This window comes from Festucalex cinctus, chromosome 8 (genome assembly GCF_051991245.1).
Source record: "Festucalex cinctus isolate MCC-2025b chromosome 8, RoL_Fcin_1.0, whole genome shotgun sequence".
Lineage (NCBI taxonomy): Eukaryota > Metazoa > Chordata > Actinopteri > Syngnathiformes > Syngnathidae > Festucalex > Festucalex cinctus.
Window position 1 is genome coordinate 4,470,849 of NC_135418.1, and position 22,499 is coordinate 4,493,347.

General features: G+C 39.4%; 1 protein-coding gene and 1 long non-coding RNA gene across 8 annotated transcripts in view; both read right to left on the reverse strand.

Moving 5' to 3' along the window:
* Positions 1-22,499, reverse strand: part of foxp1b (forkhead box P1b) — a 346,037-nt gene that overhangs the window by 312,359 nt on the left and 11,179 nt on the right. For all 6 annotated transcript variants that reach the window (XR_013284556.1, XM_077529009.1, XM_077529011.1 and 3 more), the window contains exon 2: positions 1,564-1,649. The gene's annotated coding sequence lies outside the window, so the exon portion shown is untranslated. The remainder of the gene's footprint in view (positions 1-1,563; positions 1,650-22,499) is intronic.
* LOC144024308 (uncharacterized) lies at positions 3,587-5,185 on the reverse strand. Of its 2 annotated transcripts, XR_013284729.1 has the most exons (5): positions 4,421-5,185; positions 4,234-4,280; positions 4,099-4,149; positions 3,996-4,030; positions 3,587-3,920 (listed from the first exon to the last, which is right to left on the reverse strand). It is a non-coding gene; the product is annotated as an uncharacterized LOC144024308 (long non-coding RNA). The 2 variants fall into 2 exon arrangements; XR_013284728.1 differs by lacking the exon at positions 4,421-5,185 and having other exon boundaries at positions 4,234-4,338.

Genomic DNA, 22,499 nt, shown 5'->3' on the forward strand with positions numbered 1-22,499 from the left:
GGGGAGATCCGTGACAATGGCTAGTCTTGGTCACTACTCTGTAAAGCCTGATTTATGCCTCTACGTTTGCTCTCGCGTTAATGACCGGCGTAGATCACATGATCTACGTGAGCCATGAATTTTAAGTGCCGCGTAGCTCGTGGCCGGCTGCAGCGCACACGTCACCAATTCTTGAACGCTCGGACGTAGCTCGCTTCTGATTCGGACCAGATTCTTCTGGTCCGTTCGACGGCGTACTCTGCTTTTTTTTTTTCCTTTTCTCTCTCCCCGCCCCCCGCTCAGATAGTTTCCATGAAGTCAACTGTGTTTGTAGGCGCAAATCCACTTCTTGCCCAGAGACCACGGCTATATATGTGGATATGTGCGTGGGACGAGAGGCAGAAAAATAAATAAATAAATAAATAAATAAATAAATAAAAATAAAACTGTGTTCGCTAAGCACGTGGCTGTTGTGTTGTGGCAAGTTTACGGACGACGCCGGTGCAAATTGGCATTAAATAATTGCCATGGTGATGAGCCCACTCTCCCCCCGGCTTTGTTTCGTGTTTCTGAATTGAATTGAACTTCCTGAATTCGTCATAAAATGCAGAGGAATCTCCACTCTGTGGCCGTAGCGACAGCCCGACTTGGAGTGACACCGATGTGTATTGTGATGTGTATTGCGCACAAGTTTGAAGGCAAACGCACGAGCGACGCTCCACCGTAACGTCTCCGCGTGAGCCTGATGCAGAAGTATACTGAGGCCTTTAATGCCTAAAGTCTGAAAAGTACTTTCACATTAGGGATGTAACAATATTATCATGATAAGAACCTCATGATAAAATAATTATCCCGATATTGTAGGGCGTTTGGCGATTTAAAAAATAAATAAATAAATAAATAAATAAAAAATTATGCTTTATAAAAACTCCTGATATTGGGGGGGAAGCAACAATATTGTGTTTTTGAACATAACAGCAGTGACAAAGAGTCTTGGCCAGTCATGTACTCCTATTGGCTCAGCGGCACAAAGTAACATGGTCTATGTAGTTCACAATGCAGAAGCAGGCAAAAATTAATGTTTTTTGTTGGAGATGTTGAAAAATATTTGCTGATATAATTATGATTTATTGGCATGATAACCTGCAGTATGCCTGGTTCCCACATAGTTTTGTCTATGTGATAAATAGACCAGGTTTCAATTTGTCAATTTGTCAAGGAACTCAAACGTGTTATGTCCCCTTCATGCTACCGACCAAGTTAGGTTCATGGACACTCTTATCTTAATATTGAAATATCATGATATTGCCTTTTTCGTTACATCGCTATTTTGCCTACAGCTAACACACAGCCCCACAAAGCAGATAACTCCTGCTCGCCTGCCGTGGGAAGGATGGCTAAGCTTAACCAGCTTTTCAATGTACAGTTTAACGTAAATGGCCAAAAATGTATAATAGAAATGAAAATATGAGATAGGCATAAAGTCAGAGGCTTATGGACAATAAGGGGAAAATTAACATAAAAACATCAGTAATCAGTCAAATGAAGTCAAAAGAAGAAAAGAGTGGGCTAGTTCTTACATACCCAACTCACTTGTGCTGAATTTCCAGGCACTCCATTCCTCCAATCAGAATTTAGTTTGCTGTCTGAGTGCAAGAACATTGGCACGTCTAGAGAGAGAGAGAGAGAGAGAGAGAGAGAGAGAGAGAGAGAGAGAGAGAGAGAGAGAGAGAGAGAGAGAGAGGGGGGGGGGGGGGGGGGGGGGGGGGGTTAAGGAAGCGACAATTACAAACAGGAAGTAAAAACAAAAGTGGGGGAAAACCCTACAGTATTAACTCAGCCTAGAAATTACATAAAAAAGGGCAAACATAAACATGATTTTTGTCACTACAATTTGACACATTATTCCTGGCCTACATGCATAATTTGTGTGTCATATCGGAAACCAACATATCACGTCAACTTTAGCCAAAAGGGCTGTGTTTTTAATCATAAAAACGATTCATTACTCACCCTAACACAATGGAATGCCACAAAGTGACTCATACCAATTATTTAGAACCACAGTGCTTTGCATATCGCTGCATGATATGTTGAGTCAAATGTCACTTGACAGTGTCGTGCTTTATCAGATGGACAATATAACTATTGAAGATGATTAAAAATACATTTGCTTTTTTTTGCAATATTAGAAAAATCAGTAAACTTTTACATGTAGACTGTAAGATTTGTATGATAATGTATTTAACTGAAACTTCAACACTGTATTTAACAAACAGGTTGCAATCTGTTACATGTTTGAACAGCATTAAAATAAAATATAAAGGCTTAATGTTCCATTGATATAACATTCTTCCATGCTTAAAGTGTGAACCCTAACGCTAAGTAAGACTTTTTGTGATGATGTTTAAATATCGATTCGGCCGCATATTAAATCGATACAAGAATTGTGCGCTGTAATATTGCGATATATTACCGAATTGATTTTTCTTAACACTCCTAATAATAATAATAATAATAATAATAATAATAATAATAATAATAATAATAATAATAATAATTAATAATAATAATAATAATAATAATAATAATAACAATAATAACAATAATAATAATATTAATAATAATAATAGCAATAATAATAATAATAATAACAAAAATAATAGGTGAAGAAAATGGATGGATGGATTCTGATGGATAATAATAATGATAATAATAATAATGATGATAATGATGATGATGATGATGATGATGATGATGATAATCCCGTGACCCTTGTGAGGACTAAGCGGTTTGGAAAATGGATGGATGGATGGGTGGATGGGTGGATGGATGGATGGATGGATAATAATAATAATAATAATAATAATAATAATAATAATAATAATAATGATTATGATGATAATAATCCCGTGACCCTTGCGAGGACTAAGCGGTTTAGAAAATGGATGGATGTATGGATGGATGGATAATAATAATAATAATAATAATAATAATAATAATAATAATAATAATAAATATGGACAGCTGACAGGACAAAAAATATTACAAACCTAAGTTTGATGACTATGGTCACTGAATTATGTGCTCCAACAATTCATGTACCGGCGTAATATTAGACTGCGGTACTATTGATTTAATGTACCACAAAAAGGGGGCAACATGGATTTTGTTTGTTTGTTTGTTTGTTTGTTTGTTTGTTTGTTTGTTTGTTTGTCCAGCTAGTTGCACCATCTGTGCCTCAAAACATCACAGCTTAACTCTTTGACTGCCAGCCATTTTCGGAAAAGGTAACCCCATACTGCCAGCTGATTTACAGAATTTTACCGATCTTTCAAGCTCCACAGAAAATGTTGTGTTAGGACTATGGAAACGCGGATACTACCAAATGAAAGATTGAAGTCTCATCTTTCATCTACCTTATTCGGATCTTCAGTAATCAACAATAGAAAACAGCTTCGTTTCACCCAAATCCTCTATTTTCTTCCAAAATACGGAGAAATCAAGCTTTTTGTGAAACGATGTTATTTCATGCACTCTAGTGAATTTTGCATTTTTTTTTTTGCATGAAACAAACACCTAAACTTCTATAAAACACTACCCCAACAATAAAAAATGTTTTTTGATTGCAAAATAACAGTTTATTTACATGCAACAGTAGCAATCCGAACAAACAATTTGGAAAACTCTTTGCAAACTATTTACACGTGCGCAACAGTTTTTGTCAGTCTGCTTCTGCATGGACTGATTTGCGTAGAGGTTGGTATGATGAACGATGTGCTGGAGAAGTTCATCCGTGATGAAGAGCTCCAGGATGTCAGCTGGCAGGTGGGAATTCAGCTCTGCTGCAGCATCCCTTGGTCCTGGTTTTGCAGCAAAGGGGAAGATGGTTGGCTGCCAGCCGAATTCATCAACTTCAAGCCAGCCAGAATCTTTGGGATCTGCAAATATACATTTCAATATCATATTATTTTAGAGCAGTGTGATGCAATGTGTGTGTGTGTGCATATGTTTACCTTTTTTTTCTTGGGTGTATTGGTTGATGCACATTCTGTAAATTATAGAAGACATTTACCATCAAATATTTTATTAGTGCTGTGGAGAATCTTTTCTTTTTACCTTTGTTCTGCTCACTGTGAGAAGGGTCACTTTGGGCCCTATGAGGAGGAGCTGAAAGAAACATATACAATTACAATACTATCGAAAGACTTTCCTTTTATTGTTGCGGTGTATTGAAAACGTTTTTTTTTTTACCTTTCTTTGTCGTAGAACCAGCGGTCGGACGTTGCTGTGAGCACGATCTATAAAATATACATTCACGTTTGTATAGGTAATAGATGTTTTAGTGTATATCAGCACATTTACACACGCTGCTGGCAGATCGCCCGAGAAAGTTAGGAAAGTAATCTTACAAGCAATCTCTTAGCATGTTAGCGCTTACCTTCACGTTCTTTGGAAGACTGTCCAACACTGTCTTGCATCGGACCCATAGTAGTCGTCATCGTCCAATAAAACATCATCTGTGCAGACGTGCTCGGTTGTGCACCACTTTTCTCCGGTGTTAGCATCGCTAGCCGGTGGGGCCTTTGGACGTTATTAGCATCGCTAGCCGGTGGGGCCTTAGGACGTGGTCGAAACGGCCGCGTCACCGCTTCAACTATGACTTAACCCCGTCATCACTGTGCTCTTGAGCACTGGTCGATGCTTTTGAGCTTTGAAAATAAGGATCAAGCGTGAGCTGCTTGCCATCTGTAGCCTTTTTGACTCCCTTAGCCAAGTTAGCCATTCTCTCCCCCTCAACACTCTAGCTCAGCCTCTCTTCTTCTACTGTTGTCTCCCACCCGATCTTGTCCAAAAGACTCATCACACCATCTAGTGGCCAGGAATACTCACATAGTAACCCGATCGGCTTGATACTTGGAGCACAGCTGCCCAAGGCTTTCCTCCACCCGTTTCCATAAAAAAAACATAGTAGACGTCAATTAACGTCTATGGCGGCCAATCCTAGGATTATACTGAACGTTTTTAAACGTTTATGGCGGTCAAAGAGTTAATTGGCATGTCCTGTGTCAAACACACGTCTTAGTTTTAATGGGTAGGTCTTCAAACAAACAAACAACAAAGCAATGTCCAATGTCCCAACTCTTCATAATTCACCAGAGAAGAATACAACCATCCCTACTTGTACCTGTGTTTTGACAGCCTGCCCACATTCTTAGGCTTGCTATTGGCCCAAGATAAGACCCTTCCGATTACTCGGCTACATGCTTGTCATGAGTCCCAAAAATATGTTGATCCCGACAGGTGGCCATCCTCGTAGATTTACGTCAACACGGCTGTATTTACATGTCCATGAAACGAGCATGCCCTTCGTTAGTGAGGTCCCTTCACCTTGGATCAAAAGCAAAGTGGGCTCCCTACAACATCTGTCAGAGAGCAATTACAGTACATTTAAACCTAGCAAATAAGTGAAAGCTTGTCAATAGCTGCTCATTAAAAACGAATGGAAATGGCATTAATCAATTCAAGGCTGGCAAAAAAACAAAAACAAAAAAAACACACCAAAAAATGCTGTGTTTTTAACTCATTTGCTCCCAATAATGTGTAAATACGTTTTTTTAATGATTTAAGTGTCCCAAAGATGTATTTATACGTTTTTCTTTTTTTTTTTATGCTAGAGCATACAGAAGGCTTTGATGCAGCCTCTCAACTGCAAAGAACGGTTGCAGAAATGATAGTTATTACACAAACTTGAAGGACAATGGCATTGCACTGGATCAATGGCTTGACCTGTTAAGCAACGCCACCATCAGTAACACATCTAATAAGTGTTGATCTTTGGGAACACCCTGAGCTGACCCGTGGTGCTGGGAACAATTACAAGAGAGTGGTCTTTCAGGGCCGATGCCCACTTGACCCGCTGGGGTAAAGACACGACAGAAATCCACATGATTTAAACTCCTCCCCAAGACGTGCTGACAAGGTTAGAGGGTCAAAGCAGACATTAACAGGTCAGTGTGTGGCCCACTTGGGAACAATTACTCCTAGTCACAGCTAAGTGGACACTTGATTGAACACGATAGAGGCAGAACATACTTCCCACAGATAACAATTCCCCAAGCCATTTAGGATAAAAAGCCCTTGTGATACAGCCTTTATGGGCAAAATTCATCTTCCTTTTCCCTTTTAAAAGAATGCGAGAGTGTGATAGAGAGCCATCCTCCAAAAAGATGACTCAAAGCATTTCCATTTTGCAGCTATAGTGATAGCTGCTTATGACACAGAAACAAATTACAAGGTGACAGTGAAAAAGCCAAACAGCGTTATGAGCTGATCAACTTCAATTTTTAATCCGAATCCCAACCCTCCTTTTGTATGAACTACTGGTAGCAAAACTTAAACATAAACAGCAGCAACAAAATACAAAAACAACTTACAAATGCTGTTACAGTAAATACACGAACGGGCAGAAGCGCTTTGTAAATCTGATTTTGCTCCCTTTCCCGAATGTTAACATCTGGAATTGTAAAGCTATCACAGGGGAAACAATACGCTTTGAGCTTATTTTATTTCATAAAACATTTTAGTTTTGTGTGCGGGATGAGTATAAAAAAGGAGGGAATAAATAGATGTGTAATAGGCATAAATACGACAGATAAAATTTGGTAGAGTTACAAAATGTTCTCATGTGCTCCTGTATAGTTGCTATGATCCTGTTGAGATTATCAATGAAAACATTTAGTTCCAATTTACATAAACTTAATACCAATTCAAGTATTTTTTCTGAAAAGATAATTTCTTTTGTGCATTACAAAGTCGATTAAAGGGCTTACATAACAGTATTTTTGTGCACTTCCACAGTTAACTATAGGCATATGAATTAAATCTTACTTTCAGAGGTTTCAGAGAAAGTGGGCATGTGTTTAGTCCACAGAGGCAGTGGGTCTGCACCTAATGATGTCAAAAAGTGACAACAGCTCGTTTTCTCAGGTTGGGAGGGAGCTTGGAGAACAGAATGACCTAGAATTTCTCAGAGAGGAGCGAATGGAGGAAAACACCACTTCGGTGATGTTTTTGGTGATGAATTTTTACATGGCTAAAAGCTCCAAAATGTTGATTTTTTTTTTTTTTCACATGTTTAACTCCTCCTCAATATTCACCAGAGTTTAAAAGGACAGTATGTAGAATTTAGAAACATCTAGTGGTGAACTAATAAAATGCAAAAACCCAAGTTCAAAGTGCGTTGACCTCAGAGAGATCAAACTTCGCAAGCCTACCACCAATTACTGCGTTTGCGAGTTCTTCTCCTTCAGGTAGCCGTAGCAAAAGGATGGTGACGAAACATGTCAGCCTCTTGTAAGGCGCGGTGCAACCTATGTAATATAATTAGTGATTACTACAGCTATGTTTTTTTATGTACATTTAATAGAACAGACTTTGTGAATATTAGTGAAATGAATATTGGGTTTTTAAAATGAATGAACATTGACTAATTCTATAGCCTATATATTAGGGGTGCAACGGTATTGTAAATATTGAGGTACCTTGGTTTCAAAATTCTCATATTAATGCCATGGCAAGGCACATATCAGTAAAGAGAGTTAAACAATGACCTCTGCTAGCCACAGAGGCTTTAGGGTGCATCTCTTTTCTCTTCATGGTATGTTGCTATCTTTGTATCTAGAAGAGGGAAAAGTTGGATGAAGAATTGAATTTTCACAAAATTTTTCAATGGAGGGGCGAGAAGCTTGATGGACCAAGGGGCGTTTGCGATCCACCCACAGCCTCTCAACTTATCACGGCCCAGCTAATTACATTTGGTTGTATCAACAAACCTACTCGCTCTTGACAACAAATAAACTGTTGCGTAACATAACCAGTAGTGATTTAATGTTTCGCTACCATGTCTGTAATAAATAAATAAATAAATAAATAGTGTGTAACAGCTCAAGTGTTGATAATGGAGGCAAGGTCATGTCACGAATTTGGCAATATTTAGGAAATTTAAATGGTTCCAATGTTTTTTCAGTTTGTTTGTTTTTTTCCTTTTGCTGATTAGATATAGGGCGGCATGGTGTATGACTGGTTAGCACGTCCGCCTCCCAGTTCTGAGGGCTCAGGTTCAAGTCCGGGCTCCAGCCTTCTTGGGTGGAGTTTGCATGTTCTCCCCCTGCCTGCATGGGTCTTCTCCGGGTAGTCCGATCTCCTCCCACATTCCAAAGTCATGCATGGCAGGTTAATTGGGTGCCCCGAATTGTCCCTAGGTGTGCTTGTGAGTGTGGATGGTTGTTCGTCTCTGTGTGCCCTACGATTGGCTGGCAACCAGTCCATGGTGTCCCCGCCAACTGCCCAAAGCAAGCTGAAATAGGCACCCCCTGTGACCCTTGTGAGGAATAAGCGGTCAGGAAAATGGATGGGTGGATGAAATTTATACATTTGCACTAGGGGTGCACCGATCACAATTTGTTGGCCGATCACCGATCACCGATCTTTACAATAGCCTGACCTGCCGATCCTGATTTTTGCCGGGGGCACACTGAACTGGTTGCCAGCAAATCACAGGGCACACAGAGACGAACACCCATCTTAAAATAACTAATTTAATACATTTTGTTTCATCCCAAAGTAACTTGCATAATTATAGTGTTTCATATAATTTCATTTGTCTTAATATTTTTTATTTGTTGTTTACATTTGAACATTTTCTTGTTTTGTACAAAAAAAAAAACAAAAAAAAAAAATCATCCTACTGGACAGTGCACATGCTACACTCCAGCTTCAAGTTTTTGCCAACATAAATAAAAAAAAATAATATTTATTTATTTATTTATTATTATTATTATTATTATTATTACTATTATTATTATTATTATTATTATTATTAGTAGTAGTAGTAGTAGTAGTAGTAGTAGTAGTAGTAGTAGTAGTATAAATATATATTATTGTAAATTCTTTTTGATCCAAAAGGAACTGACATAATTAGGCAAGGCAAGGCAAGGCAAGTTTATTTGTATAGCACATTTCATACACAAGGCAACTCAATGTGCTTTACACGAGGAAAGACAACACATAAGCATCAAAAAACAATAGTTAACATTCAGAGGAAAAAATAAAAAATAAAAATAGGTTACAAACTAACAATCTTAAAACATTATTCAACAAACTTTAAACAATTTAACATAAGGAAGTTTAAAATGATAAAGATTAAAATAAAAATAAAAATAATAATTAAAAAAACACTTAATTAAAGCTGTTTAAAAGTCCCTAATCAAAGGTATAAGAAAAAAGCAAAGTTTTTAACCTGGATTTGAAAGCATTTACACTCGGGGCTGACTTCACTTCTGTTGGTAGCCTATTCCATCTGTGTGCAGCATAATAGCTAAATGCAGCTTCACCATGTTTGCTTCGAACTCTGGGTTCCACTAGTTGGCCCAAGTCTGTAGATCTCAGAGCCCTGCTGGGCTTGTACTCAATCAGCATTTCTTGGATATATTCAGGACCCAAACCATTTAGTGATTTATAGACGAGTAGCAGAACTTTAAAATCGATTCTACACCTGACAGGGAGCCAGTGCAAATCCTTAAGTACTGGAGTAATATGTTCTGATCTTTTTGTTTTGGTCAGAACTCGAGCTGCAGCGTTCTGAATGAGCTGCAAGTGTCTCATGTTCTTTTGAGAGAGTCCAGTCAGAAGACCGTTACAGTAATCTAGTCTGCTGGAGATAAAAGCATGGATAAGCTTCTCTTGGTCTGCTTGAAGCATGCAGTCCTTCAGTCTGGATATGTTTTTCAGCTGGTAAAAGGCTGTTTTAGTGATGAATTTAATATGATTGCTGAAGGTCAGATCTGAGTCTATTAGTACCCCAAGATTTCGAACTTGGTCTTTAGTTTCTAAAGACAGTGACTCAAGCTGTTTTTTAACAGCAATCCTCTTTTCTTTATTGCCGAAAACAATGAACTCCGTTTTGTTTTCGTTCAGCTGAAGGAAATTTTGGTTCATCCAGTTGTTAACTTGCTCTAGAGAATGACACAATGCGTTAATAGAACTGCTGTCATTTGGGGACATCGATAAATACAGTTGTGTGTCATCTGCATAACTATGATGGTCAACATCGGTGTTCTGAAGCATTTGACCCAAAGGTAACATATACAGACTGAACAACAGAGGTCCAAGGACTGACCCTTGAGGGACCCCACATGTCATGGCCTTTCGATCAGATTCAAAATTTCCAATGGTCACAAAGTAACACCTTTCCTCCAAATAGGACCTGAACCATTTAAGGACTGTTCCATTTAACCCCACCCAAGTTTCCAGCCTGTCTAACAGTATATTATGATCAATCGTGTCAAATGCTGCACTGAGGTCCAACAAGACGAGCACTGATACCTTCCCTGCATCAGTGCTCAATCTTATATCATTCAGTACTTTAATCAGAGCTGTTTCTGTACTGTGATGAGGTCGGAAACCTGACTGGAATTTATCCAAAAGTCCGTTTAAGCTCAAAAAATTGCTGAGTTGATTAAAAACCACTTTTTCAACTATTTTAGTTACGAAGGGAAGGTTTGCGATTGGTCTATAATTTGTTAGCAGGGAGACATCCAGTGTTCTCTTTTTTAGAATGGGCTTGACGGCGGCTACTTTCAGACATTTAGGAAGTTCACCTGATTGAAGTGAGCAATTAATTATTTGTTGTAAATCGATCTGAACAGATTTCACAATGGTTTTGAAAAAGCCAGATGGAATTGTGTCAAGACAGCTCGTGGAAGGTTTCAATTGCTGAACCAAGTCTACTACAGTATTTTGATCCACTGAGTCAAATTCTGTCATGGTAATTAAATTATTCCTAGGTGATTTTAAGTGCAGCATCGTTTTGTTATTTTGCTGGTTTGTAACAATGTTTGACCTGATGGCTTGTACTTTTTCACTAAAGTAGCAGGCAAATTCATTGCATTTATCTGTTGAGAGGAGTTCTGGCGCTGTTTGATTTGGGGGATTTGAAAGTTTGTCAACCACGCCAAATAGAGTGCGTGTATTGTTGAGGTTCCTACTAATAATTTCAGAAAAGTGTTGTTGTCCAGCTATTACTAACTCTTGGTTAAAATGACAAAGACATTGTCTGTACAGGTCAAAATGAACTTGGAGTTTAGTTTTTCTCCACTTTCGCTCTGCTTTTCTGCATTTAGATTTCAAAGTCATTATGTTGGTAGTACACCTCCAAGGTGTTTTAGTTCGGGATGAAATGGTCTTAGTTTTAATAGGAGCAACAGCATCCAAAACATTTGAGATTTTTGAGGTGAATTCATCCAGAAGTTCATCAACGGTCTCTGCATTTACAGTTGGTGATGCAGCCATTAATTCCATAAACATGTTGCTTGTATTCTCATTTATGTACCTTTTTTTAATCGAGACAGTAGTTGTTTGAACTTCTGGGATTGTTTGTAATTCAAAAAACACACAGGAATGATCTGAAATAGCCAGATCTTTCACCTCAACAGATAAAATGTCAACACCTTTAGAGATGACGAGATCAAGAATGTGACCTTGATTGTGTGTTGGACCTTTTACATGTTGTGAGAGACCAAAAGTATCAAGTATATTACAAAATTCTTTGGTATTTTTATCCAAGTTGTTGTCAACATGAATGTTAAAGTCTCCAGTTAAGACCAGATAATCATAGTCGGTACAAATTACTGACAGCATTTCTTCAAATTCCTCCATGAATCTGCCTTTTTGTTTTGGAGGTCTATAAATTATGACAATGACGATGTTTGGTTCACCTTTTACCAAAAGACTAAGATATTCAAATGAATTAAAGCTTCCCAGGGCGGCACGGTAGTCGAGTGGTTAGCACGTCCGCTTCCCAGTTCTGAGGTCTCCGGTTCGAGTCCAGGCTCGGACCTTCCTGGGTGGAGTTTGCATGTTCTCCCCGTGCCCGCGTGGGTCTTCTCCGGGTACTCTGGTCTCCTCCCACATTCCAAAGACATGCATGGCAGGTTAATTGGGCGCTCCGAATTGTCCCTAGGTGTGCGTGAGTGTGGATGGTTGTTCGTCTCTGTGTGCCCTGCGATTGGTTGGCAACCAGTCCAGGGTGTCCCCCGCCTACTGCCCAGAGCCAGCTGAGATAGGCGCCAGCAGCCCCCGCGACCCTTGTGAGGAATAAGCGGTCAAGAAAATGGATGGATGGATGGATAAAGCTTCCCAATGAAATTTCTTTACACTGAAATAGAGATTTAAAAATGGCAGCAAGTCCACCACCTTTTTTGCCATTACGACATTTGTTCATGAAACTAAAATTTGTTGGTGTTGCCTCATTGAGAACCGTGTTGCAGGAACCTTCTGTTAGCCATGTTTCACTGAGGAGAAATAAGTCAAGATCATATGTCATAATAATGTCATGAATCAACTAGGGGTGGGAATCTCTGACATGAGGCCGATTCGATATGTATCTCGATACACAGGTTGCGATTCGATTGAAAAACGAATATCTTTCAGAACAGAACGGTTCGATGCGGTTCGATTAAGTTTGGGAACGATACGATTTTCGATTCGATACGATTCATTTCAATATTCAAAACTTATAGTGACATTTGTTGCTTGTAAACATTAATCTTAAAACACCACAAATTTTTACAGTATCTACAAATGTGTTTAAAAAAACAACAACAACAAAAATGTCTTCTATATTTTTATATATTGAATCAATTATTTAAATGGACCGCAACAAAGGGCTGGGCGATATGACTGAAAAATGTATCAGGTTAAATATTTATTAGTCATTATTGAGAGTTATAATTGTTTTTTATTTTTTAGTTTTTAAAATTCAGAATAAGGATCAGGAAAAAAAGGCTGATAATTCAATTTGAAATATAAATATTTAACCTTTAAAAAGACACCAACACTATTAAACAGAATATGTGCACATTGTGAAGTATTTCAGAAACATAAATTTAAGACATGAAATAAACCTACCGTCCAGCCAAAAGAAATATGAAGCCACCTTATGGAACAATAAATCTATCAAACACATTTTAACCACTTAATATATCCAAAAATATTTCCAAAAGTGCCCTTCCCTTTTTATCAACAATTTTTGTTTTTAACAATATTTGTTTTTCTTTTGCCATCATATTCATTTTTGGTTAATGTATGACATCTTTTTGTTTTTTTGTTTTTTTTTAATCTGAGACAAGATGATGACCACAGAATCACTACTGTTTATGTTTTGTTTTTTTGGGCTGTCGTTCATTTTGCGTTTGATGACGTAATCACGGGCACGTCTCAGTTCTCCTATCTGCTGCTCATGCTAGTTGTATACATTGACAGGGAGCCACAAACTGAGAAATGAGATACTTGCAATGTGCTTTTAGCTTAGCTGGTGTGTTGGCTGTGGGACATACCTGTTTCGTTTGAATCCATGCATTGGATCGTCACGGGAGTTATTCTTTTTGGCTCGCGCGCAGTACCAACGCCGGCCCGGGACATACAAGTGCAACGAGAGGACTCGATAGCAATGGGTTAGCTTCTGCTAACTGTTGCATGTTGTCACTCGTTGTGCGCGCGCGCGCCGTGTAGCGAGCACGGCGTTGACGGTAGGCTCCTCCCCAAGGTGCGTAACGTCTTTGCATTATGTTTACAACATCCGGGGAATATGAAGCGTCTCTGAGCGCTACTTTGCTAGCTCTCTGTAAACACGGAAGTAGCTTGAATAGTGATGCTACTGAAATGTAAACAAAACAAGTAGAGCACGGCGCAGAACTCTTGCTATTGTTATGAAAACCATAAAGCCTCACTCGCAACCGATTCACAGCCACGCGATATCCGGTCCACAGCTTTACAAGCGATGTATCTAAGGATTCCCGGCGGATTTTGTATCCGTTAACAAGTCTGCTACCGATACGGCCGTTTAGCTCCCCTTGACGACCGATGGTTCGTCGAATCGGTTTTTTGTCCCACCCCTAGAATCAACAATGATTTGTTAACTAGTGATCTTGTATTTAGTAGCGCTAGTCTCACAGTGGCAATCGGAGACGCTGGTTTAGTCAGAGGTTCACAAGCTATACTGACTAGGTTTGTAGCTTCTGACTTATTTCTTCCTCATTTCTTTTGCCAACTTTCTACTTCTTGTAATCACAGGAATGCTACAAGCTTCCTTGGGTCCTGACTTATTCTGGGAACACACGTTTTTTTATATTGTATATGTAGTCTGGACCCAAAACATATCAGACCGAGCTATAGTTGAGATTCTCCATAGCCAAAGATGGAGGTCGGCGGGTGGGGAGCTGTATGCTGAGGCTTGGTGGAGTCAGACGATTAGTGGATAGCTGAATGTGGCGTCTTGGGGGGAGCATGGGCGAACCGTCATCAGCAGGCAGCTGCCTGGAGAGACTTTTTATTTAGCTGTATGGAGAGATTGACCAGATTGCTCAACCTATTGGTGAGACTCGCTGGCGAGTCAGTCATCGGGTCATTCGGGGGCGGTGCACAGCGCGGGGGTACATCCGGCAGTGAATCCGGTAGTGGCGCTGTCTGGCAGGTGTCGCTTGGGGGCGATGAACAGCGCAGGGGTGCATCTGGTAGTGAAACTGGTGGTGGTGGTCGTGGTGGTGTTTGGCAGGTGTCGTTCGGGAGCAGGGGAGCTGGATGTTCGGTGTTTGGAGTGTGGGCAGATGAGGACAAATCAATCTGTTCTGAAGGGCAGGGAGTGCAAGATAGTGAGCCAGCCTCACCAGATCCTCTTCTTATCGGTTGTTGTGTTTCATGTCCTTTGTTTTGGGAACATAGCGTCCAGTGACGCACGCTATGGAAGATGTTGGCTGTCAGTAATCTGACTCCCTGCTTATTGAGATAAATCCCATTGCGTTGGAAAAGATGGCGACGTTCACAAAACATAGAAAAATTGTCAATAAAGTTCACTGAGTAAGAAGCACAGATGCTTTTCAGCCATCTCGAGAGTGACATAATCCGACTGAAACGCTCATCACCTGGTCGGACAGTAGGCAGAGGACCACTCAGAAAAACCTCTGCGTTTAGGCATATTATCTTGTGTAGAAGGGTAATAAAGTCTTGCTTCAGTATCTCCGACTGTTTTTTCAACACATCGAATGCTCCTGTGTGAATCACAATCGATCTCACAGTCGGGTAGTCAGTAGCAATCTTGTCGACTTTTTCAGAAATGTCCAGCACCATGTCATTAGCAAAACACAGAACTTTTGTGTTTTTTTTGCTGCACAGACGTTTAACACCAAACAAGGCTTTGTCGCCTATTATCAGTGTTTGTGTTTCAGTAGCTGAACGGATTTGCTGAGGAGGTCCGGTTTCATACCTTTGACTGGTGCTGTGATCCCCCGAGGCTTGCTGGCCCGGCGACAGCACGGCAAACCTGTTTCTCAGTTCGATATCAGTATTTTGTCTTCGTCGGCCAAGAGACGGTTTCCTTTTTCTTGCTGGTACCAACGTCCAAGACTGATTTCTTGGGGTTGAGGTAGCCTTTTGCATAGGCCGACGTGTTTCCTCAGGCATTAGTTGGCGGTCAGATCCAGCTGTTGGGCGACGACTCCTCAGTTTTGGCTTTGCTCCCAGCACATTCCACAGAGGGTCGGTGGATGGAGCTAGCTGTTTGTTAGTATGCTCATGACCACCGTTTGGAGACATTGGCAGTGTGGTGTCATTCCACGATTTTCCATTCACCTCCACAAACATTTCAAGGCGGTGCATTCTTGTCTCCAGCACTGTCATCTTCTGAAGAAGTTTGTGGTATTCATCGGTCGAGATGGAAGGCATCATTCGTCCAGCCATGCTGCTAGTAGCAGTCGCGTGCTGATTAGCAGGCCGTGCTCACGTTATCGTGAGGAGTTTCCAAAAATAAAAAATAAAAAATGTTGAAAAATGCGCCCAGCTGGTTGTATCTACCAAACAAAAAGGTAGTACAGCCACATCGAGGCAAATGTCCAGGAAAAATCCCAGAAAAAGAAAGAAAAAAAGAAGTTATCAGCTGAAAGAATGCAAAGCAAAGCAGGAGCAGAGCAGATTGCGTCTACACACTAGGAAAGCAGGAAGCAAAGGAAATTAGTGTTTCTATTTCTATTTTCTATTTTTTCTAATTGGTCTTAATATTTTTAAATATGTTTTAAATATAATATGTATTTCTGGTTTTGTACCAAAAATATTTGTATCAATAATCGTGATTTCAATTACTGCCAAAATAATTGTGATTATTATTTGTTCCATAATCGAGCAGCCCTAACTGTAGCTATTTATATTAATAAATGGTCTTGGCAACAGGTTTGTTTTATGTTACAGATCTTCTGACAAACTCAAGTTTTACAAAATAGTTTGCAATACTGTATTCAAATATTTGGAAATAATTTCTAAGGCATGTTTGTACGGTATATTGATTTGCATGATGTGAAGAGATATTCATTGTAATTTGTTGACAAAATACTTGACACATTTTGGTTAAATGAGGGTTAACATTCCTTCATTTTCCACTGTATGGCTTTTTTACTATAGTGGAGATAAGTCTACACACTGCTACGAAAATGGCCGTTTGAATGTGATTGCCTTATTCTGAACCCACACACACACACACACACACACCCACACACCCACACACACACCCATTTATAAAAGGGTGTGTGCACATCTTTAACCATGCTATCCTAGTTGTTTGTTTTTTACATAACAGTGATGGCTTTGGAGATGCAAGGTTTCGGTCACGCACATACATACATACATTATTCATATATGCGTAATTTGTATTTACATCACTTACAAAATTTCCATTTATGTAATGCACCTGCTGCATATGCTTTTGACTGCTCAACGAATTGAAATATTTAAAACAAAATTAACTCTGACCATAGTAGTTTGGGAAAGGCACCCCACCCCATTTACAACCCGGAGAGCAAAAACAAACTCCCTCTAAGGAGCTCTGGCGTTTGAGGCAAACAATGTCGGGAGCTCTACTGGGACAGCAAGCTACAAAATAACAACAGTAAGTACACCTCTTTTGGAGAGACAGGATTGGAAAGTAGGAGACAGTGTCTCTGGGAAACAGACAGACAGTTTGTTTGAAAATGAAACTAAGAGTCAAAATAAATCAGATGGCACCACTATCTTCCCAGTCTCAGGTCAACTGAATCATTAAGGGTGAGGGAAGATACCGTCATCTCCCATGAATAGCTCACGCAACCACAACAAGTATGACTTCACCGTAGTAAACCCAGGAGGGCAAACCCACTATTTATTTATTATTTCAGCACCTTGGCATCAATGGAATACCTTTTTACTTTAGCTCATTCTCAATGGAGGAGTAACAACCACCTCCATTCGTTCGATTGTCATTTTAATGATTCAGCTCTGTTCCGAGCAACGCCATTAAGGCTCGGGAAAAAAAGTGCAACAATAAAAGTAGCCTGTGTTTGATCCTCATATTCGACACCATAATAGTAAACAATGACATTGCATGAGGGACAATGGGCCAATTAGCAATCTCCCCTTCCGCTATCAAGCAGCATGCTAGATTATAATAAGAACCTGCAAACTTTTATCTGTGCGCCAGTCTCATCAGTGTGGCAGCGTTGCACAGCATTGCATCCTGGGTAATTACGACCTTCCAATTACTGCCCAGCTTGTAAATATATCAAATAAACAAGCAACAACCAGTCAATTAGCAGCTCCCTTTCATAACGGGGGTTCACATTGATGTTTTATGTAGTGATGGGGCCAGTAACAGTAATCACACAACTCCAGAGTGAACTTCTAACCGTTGTAGTTTAGAATACACCTCAAATATGTGAGTGAGGCAGTTGAAAACAAGCACACTTAGTCCCTGGTTTGATCTTCAAAGACAAGAGAAGAGTAACAAAAAAAAACAAAAAAAAACAGCAGTAGCAGCCTGTCAACAAAATTAGCATTGCTTCGCTCATCTCTCCTCCAGCCACGGAGTTGCCGGCTCAAATTTGAGTACGCTGATGGTTTATCACACAGCGAGTAGCAGGCTTAGCCAGAGTGATGCATCCTCAAGACGTGATCAAAGAAATCCAACTTTCCAACCAGCAATGGCAATGGAATGGCCCTGCCATGTTATGTTTCTCATAAGCCTGGCACTGCCAACTCGGTAGACAGACAAGAAGTCAAGGACGAGATACTTTAAAAGGTACTGCCATTTCATTTCACGAGGCTTCGGTGATGTCTAGGGTAAATAGGAATTAGTACATTTCAAGCTCTCCACTTTGCAACTGATTTAATAATGATTTATTCATCCGAGAAACTTTGTCCAAATCTCACAGCACTAGCACACGTGTTTTCTCGTGCCTGGACTTGGGGCACTCACGATTCTTGTTCACGTTAATGAGACAGGCCTAAATAAACTTGAATCAGTTACTTATTGTACTTATCCCAAAAAACACTACATATTCCTAGAAATTGGTTAAATAGCACTTTATCTTCATCACTTATTTCATTCAAACATACTGAGTGTGAAGCAGACACTGCCCGTTGTATGGGGCCATTATTGTGCCAACAAATGCGCATTTTGATCCCCAAAAAAAAAAAGAATTTGTATATGTCACCAAAGTCACAAATGTGTAAGGAGAATCTACAAATGTGTGACTGAAGTCACAAATATGTGACATAAATATGCAAAGGCGTACACTGATTTGTATGCGTAAACACATAGTTGAATAGGGATGTAACAATATCCAAACATCACGGTACAATATTATCACGACACGAAGGTCACGATACGATAATTATCACGATATTGTGGGAGGTTGGCGATATTTAAAAAAAGAGCACAATATTGTAAAAAAAACAGCAATGCATATAAACAACCTACAATCTCTAATAACAATATTGAGGCACTGACTTGCTAATGCAAGCACATAGGGCTGTGCAATTAATCGAAATTCAATTACGATTTTGATTATTACCCTCTACGATTACAAAATAGGCATAATCGTACAAAAACGATTAATAATAGTAGAGCTGAAACGACATTTTTGCCTCGGATAACCGCTGAGATAGTCGTAATCAACCTAACGGCAGGATGCATGACAGTACACGGGGCTGTGAGAAACCAAATTTCAAAACTAGAGCTGCGAGCAGCTATAAAGGGCCCTCGCAGCCCGGGCCACGTTGGGGTACTTGCACGTTAGGGTACTCGCACATTGGGGTACTGGCACATTAGGAGCAAAATTTCTTTGAACATGGCATGATAAACCTTTACATGTGGATTTTTTTTGCCAGGTGTGATGTGTGTGTCAAGCTCAATGGGTTTTGGTGATTGTTAAGATCTGCAAAAATCAGCGTCCTTTTTTATTTTTTGGGAATGAGTTGACCTAATTGGTATTTTTTGCAAAAGTATATATACCCATCATCGCTCGTACTCATTGCACGATGTTGCTTTTATTGTCCATAGAGGCTATCAAAAATAAATAAAACAAAATAAAAAAGTACATATGTTTGGATCGGTCTGATACCAGTGAATATCTTGAGTAGTGGAAAGTAAAAGAATATTCATAAATGACTTAGTTATAACACTTTACATTTTTTGTACAAAATACCGTAAGTGGGGTTGTTTTTTTTTTATGCCTCAAGGACTAGGTGGCGCTGTATTTATAACTGAATTTTGTCATAGAGATACCTTCAGGTCTTGACTATAAATATACATGTCAAGTTTGGGATTTTTTTGAAGCATGTATCGGGGAGTTATTAAGCATATCCTTCATTCACGATACTGCTTTTAACGTCCATAGAGGCTATCAAAAATAAATAAATCTAAATAAAAAATACATATGTTTGGATAGGTCTGATGCTAGTGTCATTTTGAGTGGTGGAAAGTAAAAGAATATTCATAAATGACTTAGTTATCACACTGAGAATGAGTTTACAATTTTTGTAAAAATACCGTAAGTGGGGTATTTTTTTTTCTGCCTCAAGGGCTATATTGCTGCATATATAACTGAATGTTGTCATAGAGATACCTTCAGGCCTTGATGATAAACATACATGTCAAGTTTGGGATTTTTTTGAAGCATGTATCGGGGAGTTATTAAGCATATCCTTCATTCACGATACTGCTTTTAACGTCCATAGAGGCTATCAAAAATAAATAAATATAAATAAAAAATACATATGTTTGGATAGGTCTGATGCTAGTGTCATTTTGAGTGGTGGAAAGTAAAAGAATATTCATAAATGACTTAGTTATCACACTGAGAATGAGTTTACAATTTTTGTAAAAATACCGTAAGTGGGGTATTTTTTTTTCTGCCTCAAGGGCTATATTGCTGCATATATAACTGAATGTTGTCATAGAGATACCTTCAGGCCTTGATGATAAACATACATGTCAAGTTTGGGATTTTTTGGAGCATGTACCGGTGAGTTATCAAGCAAATCCTTTTTCATTGCGAAACGTGTTTACAATTTTTGTAAAAATACCGTATGTGGGTTTGTTTTTTTTTCTGCCTCAAGGGCTATATTGCTGCATATATAACTGAATGTTGTCATAGAGATACCTTCAGGCCTTGACGATAAACATACATGTCAAGTTTGGGATTTTTTGGAGCATGTACCGGGGAGTTATTAAGCATATCCTTTTTCATTTCGAAACACAAAATTTTGATGCCCGCCCTCATCATATAGTATTTCGAAAAGTCAAGATTTTTCCCCCTGTCGTTGGCTCAGGTCTTGACATGGTCCAGGTCAAGTCTTAACTCAGTCGGACGAAACGTGTAGGAGAAGTGGGCAAAAGTATGCCCCCTGTAAATGTGCAAAAATCGACAAAAATGGGACATTCAAAAATTCGTAGCTCACTTCCTGATCATTTTAGCATATGGGTCCAAGAGACATTTTTTGTAGGTCTTGGGCTCCCTCATACACCGAAGAATTTCCAAAGATCTTGCTTAAACGTACAACCGGGGCTGCTTCGTTAAAAATTTCTAGAGGGCGCTATTGAGTCATTTTTGTAAAAATAGCACAATCCACAATAAAATATTGCTCATTTTGCTAGGCCAGATGTGTGTGCCAAGTTTCATGAGTTTCTGCGCATGTTTAGACCCTCAAAACTGGCGTTGTTTTCTTGGCGAACAGCGCTTAGCCACGCCCACAGCGATTCACGAAAACTCACAAACTTCGTGTTGTGACATCATGAAGGCCGAAACCCTCATCTGAGCAAATATGAGGTAGGTCCAGTTAACGTGTTTGGAGAAAAACATAGAAGAAAATTCGTAAGAAAAAAAATTGCCACTAGGTGGCGCTATCAGTAAGATGAAATATAAGTTCGTAGATGTCTTTAGGGCTGGACTCTCATCAAATGTGTGAAATTTTGAGAAGATAGGATCATCTGGGTCAAGTTAAAGCAGCTTTTATTCTCACGAAAAATTATCAGACTTTGCGGCACTGTATAGGCCACGCCCTTTGGCGAAAATTTACAATATTCGGTGTGGGCCATGATCAACATGTTAAGGTGTTTCTGACCAGTTTTCAACTGGATCCCTTCAACGAGCTCGGCACAGTCGCTAAAAACGTAAATTATGACATTTATTGTCACCACTCGGTGGCGCTATATGTATAACTGAATTTTATTAAATAGATGTTTTCAGGCCGTGACTATTAAGTTGCATGAGAAGTTTGAGATTTTTTGGAGCTTGTACATGGGAATTATTAAGCATTTTGTCTTTCTGGACAAATGAAATTTTAAAGCAATATTTGATGCCCAGATGATACATGCCAAGTTTGAAGTCAATCGGATTAAAACTGTTTGCAAAGTATGACCACAGTGAATGTGCAAAAATGGGCCAAAATTGGACATTCAAAAATTCATAACTCACTTCCTGTACATTTTAGCTACATGGTCCCAATTGACTTTTTTGTGCGTCTCGGGGTGCTACACGTGCCTGCCAATTTTCGTAGCTCTAGGTCAAACGTGCCGGGATTGTTTTTTGTTTTTTTTTATGCAAGGGGGCGCTATAGAGTCTCATTGTTATGACAACATCAGAATATCACATTTTTCGCCGGGCCCGAAGAGTATGCAAATTCCGGTGAGTTTTCGTAAATATTTAGGTCCTCAAAAATGCGATCGTTTGCGGAGAATAAAGAAGAAGAAGAAGAAGAAGAAGAAGAAGAAGAAGAAGAAGAAGAAGAAGAAGAATTTTTACAAAAACAATAGGGACCTCGCAGCGGTCGCTGCTCGGGCCCTAATAATTTTTACAAAAACAATCGGGACCTCGCAGCGGTCGCTGCTCGGGCCCTAATCATCCGATCGAAAAACAAGAGGGACCTCGCAGCGGTAGCTGCTCGGGCCCGAATAATAATTCTTACAAAAACAAGAGGGACCTCGCAGCGGTCGCTGCTCGGGCCCTAATAATAATAATAATAATAATAATAATAATAATAATAATAATAATATTTTTTACAAAAACAATAGGGACCTCGCAGCGGTCACTGCTCGGGCCCTAATAAAACTTCCTTTACCAAGTAGTATATGTAGATCAATGCATTGTCGCACTTTTATT